The sequence below is a fragment of the Pristiophorus japonicus genome, chromosome 26 (assembly GCF_044704955.1).
Source record: "Pristiophorus japonicus isolate sPriJap1 chromosome 26, sPriJap1.hap1, whole genome shotgun sequence".
In the NCBI taxonomy this organism is placed as follows: domain Eukaryota; kingdom Metazoa; phylum Chordata; class Chondrichthyes; family Pristiophoridae; genus Pristiophorus; species Pristiophorus japonicus.
This window is the reverse complement of record NC_092002.1, coordinates 12,909,391-12,922,851: the sequence shown is the minus strand read 5'-3', so window position 1 is coordinate 12,922,851 and position 13,461 is coordinate 12,909,391. Positions and strand designations below refer to the sequence as shown.

The 13,461-nt window shown below is 50.8% G+C and overlaps 1 pseudogene; it reads left to right on the top strand.

The window, feature by feature from the left end:
• The first annotated feature begins 10,811 nt into the window (after window positions 1-10,811).
• Window positions 10,812-11,273, top strand: LOC139239198 (thioredoxin pseudogene; annotated as a pseudogene).
• Window positions 11,274-13,461: the final 2,188 nt, after the last annotated feature.

Sequence of the window (13,461 nt, the reverse complement as noted above, 5' to 3'; positions counted from 1 at the left end):
CTTGGACAGAGAATTCCACAGATTCACAACCCTCTGGGAGAAGAAATTCCTTCTCAACTCGGTTTTAAATTGGTTCCCCCGTATTTTGAGACTGTGCCCCCTGGTTCTAGTCTCCCCGACCAGTGGAAACAACCTCTCTGCCTCTATCTTGTCTATCCCTTTCATGATTTTGAATGTTTCTATAAGATCACCCCTCATCCTTCTGAACTCCAACAAGACCCAGTCTACTCAATCTATCATCATAAGGTAACCTCCTCATCTCCGGAATCAGCCTAGTGAATCGTCTCTGTACCCCCTCCAAAGCTAGTATATCCTTCCTTAAGTAAGGTGACCAAAACTGCACGCAGTACTCCAGGTGCGGCCTCACCAATACCCTGTACAGTTGCAGCAGGACCTCCCTGCTTTTGTACTCCATCCCTCTTGCAATGAAGGCCAACATTCCATTTGCCTTCCTGATTACCTGCTGCACCTGCAAACTAACTTTTTTTGGGGGATTCATGCACAACGAGGCTGCGGAGGGAGTGGAGTTCAACAAAAGACTCCGCTCCCTCCCCCACAATAGGTTAAGGTAGAGGTTGCACTATGCTTTTGCCATGAAGATAACCATAGTCAGCCTCAACATCAACGGCGGCAGAGGGGCACGCCGTAGATTTGACAATTTTTCGCTCCTGCGGGAGGGGAAATATGCGGTGTGCTTCCTGCAAGAAACCCACACCGTTCCGGGAGACGAAGCCACGTGGCTCCTGGAATGGCAAGGAGAGGTCCGCATGAGCCACCTCACCGCCACTTCTAGTGGGGTGGCCATCTTGCTGGGCCCGCATTTTCAGCCGGAGATCTTGGGGGTCGAGGAGCCCGTGCCAGGCCGCTTGCTGCACATAACTGTTCGCCAGGGGGACGTGCCGCTCCATCTCGTGAACGTGTACGCCCCTCAGCGCGGCCCGCAGCAAACGCGCTTCTTTGAAGAGGTGTCCGCTCTTCTTGGCTCCGTTGACGTTGGCGACTGCATTGTCCTCGGGGGGGATTTTAACTGCACCCTCGAGGCGAGGGACCGCTCCGGTGCCCCGCAGTGCATGACGGCGATGGAGAAGTTGAGGGACCTGGTCGGGTCCTTCGACTTGGTGGACGTCTGGCGAAATCTCCACCCCGACTCCAGCGCCTTTACTTGGGTGAGGCCTGGAGTAGGATGGTCTAGAGTCGACCGCCTTTACGTGTCTCGGGCGTACGTTTCCTGCGTCCCGGCGGCCTCCATGCGGCCGGTGCCGTGTTCGGACCACCACCTGGTGTGGGCGGAGCTCGCTTCGCTCCGCGCGAGGACGGGGTCCGCGTACTGGCACTTTAACAACCGGCTGCTGGAGGACGTGCGGTTCCAGGACTCGTTCCGTCGATTCTGGTCCGACTGGAGAAGGAAGCAGGGGGGCTTCCCCTCCTTGAGGCTATGGTGGGACGCGGGCAAGGCTCACGTCCGCGTCTTCTGTCAAGAGTACGCGAGGGGGTCGACCAAGAGGCAGGCGGCCAGGGTCGGGCGCCTAGAAAAAGAGGTGCTCGACCTGGAATCCCGTCTCGGTCAAGTCGTCCAGGACCCGGCCCTGCGGACGCTGTACGAAGCGAAGAAGGCCACGCTGAAGGACCTGCAGCTCGTCGGGTCCCGAGGCGCGTTCGTGAGGTTGCGGATCCGGTTCCTGCGGGATCTGGACCGCGGCTCCCCCTTCTTCTACTCGCTGGAAAAAAGGCAGAGTGTCCGTAAGCAGCTCTTGACGCTGCTGGCCGACGACGGCTCTCTCGTCTCGGATCCGGAGGGCGTCAACAACAGGGCCCGTGAATATTACGGGGCTCTGTTCTCTCCGGATCCGTCCAGCGAGGAAGCGCGTAGAGTTTTGTGGGAGGACCTGCCGAAGGTCAGCCCGGAGGGCGCCGAAAATCTGGAAGCTCCGCTAAGCCTGGCGGAGCTGACCTGTGCCCTCGACCGGCTCTCGAGGGGAAAAACCCCGGGGCTGGACGGGCTGACCGTGGAGTTCCACAGGGCGTTCTGGGACGTCCTGGGAAGCGACTACGTGCGAGTCCTGGGGGAAAGTCTGGCGACCGGGGAGATGCCCCTCTCTTGGCGCAGGGCAGTCATCGTCCTGCTGCCTAAGAAGGACGATCTCCGCCTCCTTAAGAACTGGCGCCCGGTCTCCCTCCTCAGCACGGACTACAAAATCTTCGCCAGGGCGATGTCTGCTCGCCTTGGTGCCGTGCTGGACCACATGATCCACCCCGACCAGTCCTACACAGTCCCGGGCCGGACAATCCACGATAACATCCATCTGGTCCGGGACCTCATCCATTGTTCCCAGGAGGCTGGTCTGTCGGTCGCCTTCCTATCCCTCGACCAAGAGAAGGCATTCGACAGGGTGGATCACGACTATCTGCTCGGAACTCTGCGCGCTTTCGGGTTCGGGACGCATTTCGTCGCCCGGATCCGACTTTTGTACGCCGCCGCGGAGTGTCTGATTAAGGTTAACGGGTCCTTGACAGCGCCCCTTCGCTTTAGGAGAGGGGTGCGCCAGAGATGCCCCATGTCCGGCCAGTTATACGCCGTTTGCGTGGAGCCTTTCCTGCGCCTCTTGCGGACGAGGTTGACGGGACTGGCTCTGCAAGGGCCGGGCGTGGAGGTCGTCCTCTCGGCTTACGCCTATGATGTGCTCCTCGCGGTAGAGGATCCCGCAGACCTGCGGAAGATGCGTGAGTGCCAAGAGATTTACTCGGCCGCGTCCTCCGTCAGGATCAACTGGGAGAAATGTTCCGGACTCCTGGTGGGTCAGTGGTGGGTGGACTCCCTGCCGGAGGAGCTCAGGCCTTTTGCCTGGAGCACGACCCATCTCCTCTATCTGAGAGTCTACCTTAGCCCCGACGAGGGAGCCTGGCCAGCGAACTGGCAGGAGCTGGAGGCCAAGGTCGCCGCTCGCCTCGGGCGCTGGACAGGACTGCTCCGAGTGCTGTCCTACAGGGGTCGAGCGCTAGTCATAAACCAGCTGGTGGCCGCAATGTTGTGGTACCGGCTGGTCACTTTGACCCCTCCCCCTGCGTTTGTCGCCAAGATACAGAAGAAGCTGGTGGACTTCTTCTGGAACAACAGGAAGCACTGGGTCTCTGCTGCGGTCTTGAGTCTCCCGCTTGAGGAGGGCGGTCAGTCGTTGGTGTGCGTCAGCGCCCAGCTCGCGACTTTCCGTCTTCAGACCCTGCAGAGATACCTTTCCGTCGAGCCCCCTCCTAGGTGGTGCGCTCTGGCGACGTATTTCTTTGACACGCAGCTCCTGTTTGTGAACTTGGGGGGGTGTCAGGACCGCCCTCCGGGAGCTGCCTGTCTTTTACAGGGACCTCATCAGGGTCTGGAACAAAGTCTCCACCAAGCGCAGCTCTCCGCCGGCTGGAGTGGCGGCTGTCCTGCAGGAGCCGCTGCTCGGGAATCCGTACCTCCACGACCGAGGTTTTATGTGGCGGTCGGAAGAGAGGGCTGTGGCTGGTGAGGTGACCAGGGTCAGGGACCTGCTCGATGGCGGAGGAGCGGGCTGGATGGCGCCAGGCACGCTGGCGCGGCGCCTAAATTCAGCCGACGTCCGCCACGCGGCCGAAGCCATCGAGTCGCTAAAAACAGCTTTGGGCCCTGATTCTGTTAGGTGCATCGAGGAGGCTCAAGCACGTGGGGAGATCCCGTCCGAACCGACCCCCGTCCGGACGGAATTCCTCATTGGCGCCAAATCCCGGAACCTCCCTCGGGGGCCGGCGCCTCACAACTTGAGCCGCCTCGGGGAAATCCCCTCCGTGCCTTTCAGTTCCGCACGGAGGGGTTTCCTGTACGGGCTACTCCTGCACACTCTCAACTTTGCCATCCTCGCCGGCCGTCCGGACACGCCATGGCGTACCATCTTGCCGTCCGGAGGAGGCGGGGGTCCCCGATGGAGGGCACTCTATGCGGGAGTCCTCCCACTATTCATCGGGGACTTGGCCAGGAGGGTGGTGCACGGAGCAGTGCCGTGCAACAAATTTTTAAGCCGGTTCACGGACTCCCAGGCCGCCTGCAATTTCTGCGGTCTGGAAGAGTCCGTGTTCCATGTTTTTATGGAATGCACGAGGTTGCAGCCCTTGTTTTATTATTTGAAGGGGCTGCTCCTGAAATTCTGGCTGCACTTCAGTCCCACTCTCCTGATCTTTGGGCACCCTGTGCGGAGGGGAGCGGGTAGGTCCGAAGGCCTCCTCGTAGGACTGCTCCTGGGCACGGCCAAGGGTGCCATCAGCCGGTCCAGGCAGCGGGCGGTCGAGGGGGTCGTTCAACCTGACTGCCTGCCTCTCTTCCGCTCTTACATCCGAGCCAGGGTGTCCCTGGAGATGGAGCACGCGGTGTCCACCGGTACGCTCGCGGCCTTCCGCGAGAGGTGGGCACTGGAGGGACTGGAGTGCATCATCACGCCCGGCAACCAAATTTTAATTTGATATTACGTTTTAAAGTTTAATTTGTTTTAATTGCCGGTGCTTTTAGTGTCCCCCTCCCCTTTTATAGGGGGCACTGGAAAAAATGTGATTTTAGCGCCCAAAAAAAAACCAAAAAAAAGAAAAACACAAAAAAAAACCACAAAAAAAAGAAAAAAAGGGCCTTGTAAATGTCTGCTGTGTCATCCAGGGCGGGTGGCACGGTTTAATGTTTATGTTTTTTTCAGGTAAACTCAAAAAGAGTTTCATGCACAACGACCCCCAGGTCCCTCTGCACCGCAGCATGTTGTAATTTCTCCTCATTCAAATAATATTCCCTTTTACTGTTTTTTTCCCCCAAGGTGGATGACCTCACATTTTCCGACATTGTATTCCATCTGCCAAACCTTAGCCCATTCGTTTAACCTATCTAAATCTCTTTGCAGCCTCTCTGTGTCCTCTACACAACCTGCTTTCCCACTAATCTTTGTGTCATCTGCAAATTTAGTTACATTACACTCCGTCCCCTCTTCCAGGTCATCTCTGTATATTGTAAACAGTTGTGGTCCCAGCACCGATCCCTGTGGCACACCACTAACCACCGATTTCCAACCCGAAAAGGACCCATTTATCCCGACTCTCTGCTTTCTGTTAGCCAGCCAATTCTCTATCCATGCTAATACATTTCTTCTGACTCCGCGTACCTTTATCTTCTGCAGTAACCTTTTGTGTGGCACCTTATCGAATGCCTTTTGAAAATCTAAAAACACCACATCCATTGGTACACCTCTATCCACCATGCTCATTATATCCTCAAAGAATTCCAGTAAATTAGTTAAACATGATTTCTCCTTCATGAATGTTGCGTCTGCTTGATCGCACTATTCCTATGTAGATATCCCGCTATTTCTTCCTTAATGATAGCTTCAAGCATTTTCCCCACTACAGATGTTAAACTAACTGGCCTATCGTTACCTGCCTTTTGTCTGCCCCCTTTTTTAAACAGAGGCGTTACATTAGCTGCTTTCCAATCCGCTGGTACCTCCCCAGAGTCCAGAGAAGTCATCATCACTTCAAGGGACTGCCTATGATGATGAGATAGATTATTGGGCTCTAGGGGAATTGAAGGATACTTACTGACTGGTCTTGCACATGAGAAATAACCCCCAGGATAGAGCACTAAATAGTACTGATTGGCTCAGGGAGCTGGACTAGCAGCATCCATTGTCTTTAGCCAAGTATGAGGATACGGGTCACACGGGAAATGTTGCATTTATGGCCCATCCCTGGTTGCTGAGAAAGTTGAGGTGGGCTATTGTTTTTATAACTTCCTAGGCCACTTTGGAGGGCATTGAGCTGAGCACATAATCATAGAAATTTACGGCACAGAAGGAGGCCATTCAGCCCATCATGTCTGTGCCAGCCCAGTCCCACTTTCCAGCTCTTGGTCCATAGCCCTGCAGGTTACGGCACTTCAAGTGCAGATCCAAGTACTTTTAATTGCAATGAGGCTTTCTGCCTCTACCACCCTTTCAGGCAGTGAGTTCCAGACCCCCGCCACCCTCTGAGTGAAAAAACTTCTTCTCAACTCCCCTCTAATCCTTCTATCAGTCATTTAAAATCAATGCCCCTTGATTATTGACCCTTTTTCTGAGGAAAATTGGCCCTTCCTATCCACTATCTAGACCCCTCATAATGTTATTCACCTCAATCAGGTCTCCCCTCAGCCTCCTCTGTTCCAAAGAGACAAACCCAGCCTATCCAGTCTTTCCTCATAGCTAAAATTCTCCATTCCAGGCAACATCCTCGTAAATCCCCTCTGTGCCCTCTCTAGTGCGATGTGGGAATGGTCACATGTACGGGTTGTGGGTTCCCTTCATTGATGAGCATTGGTCTATTATTTGAGCTTTTACAATAATCCAGCAGCTTTCGTGCGCATCTTTTCTGCTTGAGATTCTGCGTTAGTCCACATCTCCGATCAAAGACTGGAATGGAGCTGGACCAACTGAGTGTTTTAGAATTTAAAAGGGATCGTTTATATAAAAGTCAGGATTGCCAACCCTCCCAGCCTAGGTTCATGTACAAAGACTGGCCCTGGAGGTTGTCTTGGAGCCAGACCCCAACACAATATTAATATATGCTCATTCATAATTCTTTTACCAATAGTGTTTTGTGTCAATTGTAACATTGTATAATTTGTGTCAAATTATACAATGTTTCTCCAAGCATTGAGGGTTCCAAACCCTCTGATCAGAATCATTGATTGTGGATTCATAGACTTGCTCCAGAGACTTGAGTACAAAAATCTAGGCTGCCACTCCAGTGCAGTGCTGAGGGAATGCTGTACTCTGAGGTGCCGTCTTTCGGATAAGACATTAAACCGAGGCCCCGTTTGCTCTCTCAGATGGATGTAAAAGATCCCATGGCACTGTTTTGAAAAAGAGCAGGGGAGTTCTCGTTGTGTCCTGGCCAATATTTATCCCTCAATCAACATCACAAAAACAGGTTATCTGGTCACGATCACAGTGCTGGTTGTGGGAGCTTGCTGTGCGCAAATTGGCTGCTGTGTTTCCTGCATTACAACAGTGACTACACTTAAAAGAAGTACTTCATTGGTTGAAAAGTGCTTTGGGACGTCCTGAGGACGTGAAAGGTGCTATATAAATGCAAATCTTTCTTTCATTCACTGAATAAGCCATATTCTACTTTTATTACATGGGATATTGGTATATTTTAATTGTGTCCATTTTTCTTTGAAAATTATAAAGCAGCAGCATTGATAATTAATATCCTTTCTGTATCTGAGTATGTTTGAGCAAACTGCTTGATCTAACCTTTACTCCCTTAACCCCCACTATGTGCGTACACTTGTGACTGCAAACGACTTGCTTGTGTACAAGTGTCCTGTTTCGCTGCAGTAAGTGCCCTTTAGACACTATTACCAAATCTTATCTTTAGTGCCCTACGTTGGGAATCGCTATTGCAGATTCAGTGTAGCAAGCATCAAACCACCGGTAATTTGTGTTAAACAATTTTCATTTTCACCACAGACCCAGTAACAAAACGCACTGGGCTGATTACTGGGCTTTTAAAAAATTCATTCCTGGGATGTGGGCTTCGCTGGCAAGGCCGGCATTTATTGCCCATCCCTAGTTGCCCTTGAGAAGATGGTGGTGAGCCACCTTCTTGAACCGCTGCAGTCCGTGTGGTGAAGGTGCTCCCACAGTGCGGTTAGGGGAGTTCTAGGGTTTTGATCCAGTGACGATGAAGGAACGGCCGATATATTTCCAAGTCAGGATGGTGTGTGACTTGGTGGAGAACGTGGAGGTGGTGTTGTTCCCGTGCGCCTGCTGCCCTTGTCCTTCTAGGGGGTTTGGAAGGTGCTGCCGAAGAAGCCTTGGCGAGTTGCTGCAGTGTAAAAAGACCTATTGATCATATTTTAATCTGAGCATCCCAGTAGCTCAGTGAGCAAATGCTCTGCACAGTGGAATAGAGCCGTAGACACGAGCAAGGTTAAAAATAAAAAACAGATAATGCCGGAAACACATCCAACCTCTGTGGAGAGAGGATCGTAGAGTTAACATTTCAGGTTAATAACTTTTCATCAGAACTAGAAGCTGTTACAGATGAACAGCTTGTAATCAGGGAGCAAGCCAGGGAAAGAGGAGGGCGGGTGGGGGGCAGGGAGAACAAAAGATAAGAGGTCTGTGATTGGGTGGAGGGAAGCAAATTATTAAATGGCAGAAGTAATGATAGTACAAAGCAAAAGAAGGTGATCGAGAGAAATAAAATGTACATCCAGGGGATGTGTGAATGGTTACAGTCGAGGGGAGAAAAGCATGGACAATCAAGCAAAGTGGAGAAGGCTCCCATGGTCCTGGAATGTGGCAGAGGAAGGAAGGTCATGAAGGGGTTAATCCTGGTCGGTACTCGGTTATGGCAGTGAATACTAAGACATGGGTCTCAAATAATCCATGTGCAAGTTCATTGACTAACCTTGTGCTGGCCTTGCGAGGCCATGGTGGGATTTGAAGACAAGGATGAGAATTTTGAAATCGAATCATTGCCGGACCAGCAGCCAAATGTAGGTCAGCGAGCACAGGGGGTGATGGGTGAACAGGACTTGGTGCGAGTTAGGGTAAGGGCAGCAGAGTTCTGGATGAGCTAGAGTTTATGTAGGGTAGAAGATGAGAGGCCAGCCAGGAGAGCATTGGAATAGTCAAGTCTCGAGGTAACAAGGCATGGATGAGGATTTCAGCAGCAGATGAGCTGAGGCAGGGGACGGAGACGGGCGATGCTATGGAGGCGGTCTTGGTGATCGTGCGGTTATATGTGCAACCACATCACTGTGTCAAATACGACACCAAGGTCTCAGACAGAGAGAAGGATGGAGTCAGTGGCTAGGGAAAGGAGTTTGTGGCGGGGACCAATGACAGAGACCGAAGACAGCAGTCAATTTGTGCACCGTAAGGTCCCACAAACAGCAATGACCAGATCACCTGTTTTAGTGATGTTGGTTGAGGGATAAATATTATCCAGGACAGCGGGGAGACCTCCTCTGTTCTTCAAATAGTGCCATGGGGTCTAAAGGGCAGACAGGGAACATAGGAATTGCTAGACAAAAAACAACCAAGGTCCATCTAATTCACCCTCTACCATCCTGGTAGTCACATGATACGATAATGGAGTTGTCTATTCACAGCAATCAGTCTCTATCAATTAGTCTACAACTATTTTAGTTGCACCTATAAATCAAATGTAAATCAAATGCCTCCTTATTAAAGGGGCACTAAAACCGACAATTTAAACAAATGAAACTTTAATCTTTAAACGGTCAAATTAAAATTTGGTTGCCGGGGGTGATGATACACTCCAGTCCCTCCGGCACCCATCTCTCGCGAAAGGCCACAAGCATATTGGTGGACACCGTGTGCTCTATCTTCAATTAGTCTACAACAGACATGAGGTGAGAAATCTGCCAGTAGTCGACAGCTTTGGGAACCATAGGTCCAAAGTCACCCTCCTCAGCTCATCCGCTGCTGAAACCCTTATCCATGCCTTTGTTACCTTTAGACGTGACTATTCCAACCTCCGTATACATAAGGTCATCCAAAACTCGGCTGCCCGTGTCCTAACTTGCACCAAGTCCCGTTCACCCATCGCCCCTGAGCTTGCTGACCTACATTGGTTCCCAGTTAAGCCACGCCTTGATTTAAAAAATCTCATCCTTGTTTTCAAATCCCTCTGTAAAGGCACTATGTAAATACAAGTTTTTTTTTTATTCGTTCATGGGATGTGGGCGTTGCCGGGTGGTCTGTCTGGTTTTGTTCTTATTATTGTTCGTAGCACTTTGTTATAACTGAGTGGCTCGCTGGGCCAGTTCAGAGGGCAGTTAAGAGTAAACCACATTGGGTCTGGAGTCACACAGAGGCCAGACCGGATAAGGACCAGATGCCCTTCCCTAAAAGGACATTAGCGAACCAGTTTTTTTACAATAATCCGAAAGTTCCATGGTGACCATTACTGACACTGGATTTTTAAAAATTCCACATTTATTTAATTACTAGAAATTACATTCTCCTCACAGGGTCCTGGGTTCACTCTCACTGTAGTTGTATCAGTATTAGCAAAGGTTTAACAATCACACTTCACATCACCAGTTCAACTAATTTAATTGTGCACTTTAAACCAATGCCCCCTGCAAGGGGGCTCACTGCCGTGGTGGGGGAAGTCACCTCTGCAGATCATTAGTCCAGGCCAATGGATTACTAGTCCAGTCATCATCATAGGCGGTCCCTCGTTTCGAGGATGACTTGCTTCCACGCCAAAAAGGGATGAATTCACAGCTGTTTCAATGAAGGACCTAATATTCCAGATCCCAAACTATGCTACCGTTAGCATCCAAAGGAGTGTCAACGCCGAGAGCATGAAGAGGTCAAGCGCAGGTAGCGGAAGGAGCGCGTGGCAAACCAGCTCCACCGACCCCTTCCCTCGACGAAGGTCTGTCCCACCTTGTCACAGGGTCAGTGGCTCTCGTATCGGACTGTTCAGCCATCAAAGAACTCACGTTGGCAGTGGAAGCAAGTCTTGCTCGATTCCGAGGGACTGCCTATGATGAGTTGGATCATTGAGATGGGATCTTGCTGTGCGCCAAATTGCCTGCCACATTTTCTTGGAGCTCACTTTGTGAGAGGCATTCCAGCCAATCGACGCCTTCCTGCTCTCTTTTCCCCCACCCGAGGGCGCAACAACAAAAAAGTAGCGACCTCAATGAGAATCAGCCAATGGGAGCTGGAGAGGGCTGACGCGCCCCGCCCCCGTCACTATGGGGAACGGGGCGGGACCCCACATTGGTGGGCGGGGGCAGCGGGCCAGAAGCAGCCATGGTGGTGAAACACGTGGAGGACGCCAAGCAGTTGCAGAGCCTGTTGGGCCAGACCGAGAAGCTGGTGGTGATCATGTACTCGGCCGAGTGGTGCGGCAACTGCCGCATAATCCGGCCCCACTTCTACAACCTGTCCGAGCAGCTGGCCAACGTGGTGTTCGTCGAGGTAGACGTGGACGACGCCGAGCCGCTGGCCCGCACGGCCGGCATCACCTGCATGCCCACCTTCCACTTCTACAAGCGCTCCACCAAGATGGGCGAGTTCTCGGGCACCAAGCGGGAGAAGCTGGAGCACCTGCTAGACGAGCTGCAGTGAAGCGGCCAGTCACAATTTAATCCCAATCCCCCTCTAAAAAGAAAATAGAGAGAAAGCACTTAGAGAAAAAAAATAATAATTTGTTTGAATTTTCGGGAGAAATAAATCTGCATCTTAAAACAAAAATCCAAGCAGAGAAAGTAAGGGAGGCATTTTTTTCCTGAACGTTCACCCTTGCGACGCAGGCATCGCCATTTATCTGCCCGTCCCGCGTTGCCCCGAGGAGGTTGTGGGCATGTGGAATTCTCTGCCACAGAAAGTTGTTGGGGCCAGTTCGTTAGATATATTCAAAAGGGAGTTAGATGTGGCCCTCGCAGCTAAAGGCATCAAGGGGTATGGAGAGAAAACAGGAAGGGGGTACTGAAGTTGCATGACCAGCCATGATGTTATTGAATGGTGGTGCAGGCTCGAAGGGCCTGCTCCTGCACCTATTTTCTATGATATGCTTTGCCTTAGAGGTGGTACAACAAAGGTTCACGAGATTAATTCCTGGGATGAGAGGATTGTGTGATGAGAGATTGAGTAGACTGGCGCACCAAGTTCTTGAATGCTGCTATTGTGGCGGTTTCGAAACAACTGGCTGGCTTGCTTGGCTATTTCAGAGGGCAGTTAGAAGTCAATCACAATGGTTTATGGGCGCCAAATGGGACCTTAGAAAGGTGTGGGTTACAAAGGGAAGCTTAGACACGGGTATTTTGGATTGGGGCTGGTTGGGAGTAAAAAGCTTGTGTTGCTCCCACATTAAGAAAGAGTATATTTACATCATGCATTTCATGTTTTTGGGATGTCTGAATGCCCTGTAGTAGCACTCCCGCCTCTCTGAGTCAGAAGGTTGCAAGTTCAAGTCCCACGCCAAAGAAAATCCAGGCTGTCAGTCTAGGGCTGAGAGAGAACTGCCTTTCGGATGCGACATTAAGCCGAGGCCCCGTCTGCTCTCTCGGGTGGATGTAAAAGATCCCTTATTTCGAAGAAGAGTGCTCCCTGGTGTTCTGGCCGACATTTATCCCTCAACTAAAAACAGACACTAAAACAGCTATCTGGTGATTACTAAATGACTGTTTGTAGGAGCTTGCTGGGCGCAAATTGGCTGCCGCATTTCCTACATTGGTTCCACTTCAAAAGTAGGCTGTAAAGTGCTTTGGGACATCCTGTAGTTGTGGAAAGCGCCATGTAGGTGTCCTTGAACAGGAAATGCAGAGAGTTAGTATGCATGTACAGTAAGCAATTTGGAAGGTGAATAGCATGTTGGCCTTTATTGCAAGGGGGTTTGGAGTACGAGTAAGGACGTTTTGCTACAATTGTATAGAGCTTTGGTGAAACCACATCTGGAGTACTGTGCACTGTTTTGGTCTTATCTGGGGAAAGATATACTTGCCTTGAAGGTGGTGCAACGAAGGTTCACGAGATTGACTCCTGGGATAAGAGGGTTATCTGATGAGGGATTGAATAGACTGGGCCTATACTCTCTGTAGTTTAGAAGAATGAGAGGTGATCTCATTGAAACAAAGGATTCTGAGGGGGATTGACAGGGTAGATGTTGAGAGGTTGTTTCTCCTGGCTGGAGAGTCTAGAACCAGGGGTTACAGTCTCAGGATAAGGGGTTGGCCATTTAAGACTGAGATGAGGAATTTCTTCACTCGAGGGTTGTGAATCTTTGGAATTCTCGTCCCCAAAGGGCTGTGGATGCTGAATCGTTGAGTATATTCAAGGCTGAGAGAGATTTTTGGACTCTTAAGGGAATCAAGTGATAATGGAGATCGGGCAGAAAATAAAGAGTTGAGATTGAAGATCAGCCATGATCTTATTGCATGTCGGAGCAGGCTTGATGGGCCTACTCCTGATCCAATTCTTGTGTCTTATGTTCATATATAAATGCAAGTTCTTTTTACAGTCAATTAATTACTTTTTGAAGTGTTGTCACTGTCTCTTGTAGGCTTGCTTCTGCGTAATGTCACGGTTACCTGGTGATTTGTAATCTTAAGCCTTCAGGAAAAAAAATGTTGTGTATTCAACTCCCACTGCCCCAAATAAGTGTCTGAATAGTGAGAGACTTGGATGGCAAATCAGAAAGCATTCATGGCTCAGGGTGTCTAGAGCTGAGTGCAGGATTAAGACATAATGAAGTGAAATTCTGTGGCAAGCGGGTACTCCTCTCCCAACCCAATTTCGTGTTCCAATTTTCTCCTGAAAATGTTGCCTCTGGAAGGTGTATGGTTCCACAGGAATTGGTCGGCACCCAGAAGCCTGCCCAAGTCACCATTCATGATGAGTGAGTCCAGACAATGCGTGTCAGCAGGGCATTCGACCACGGAAT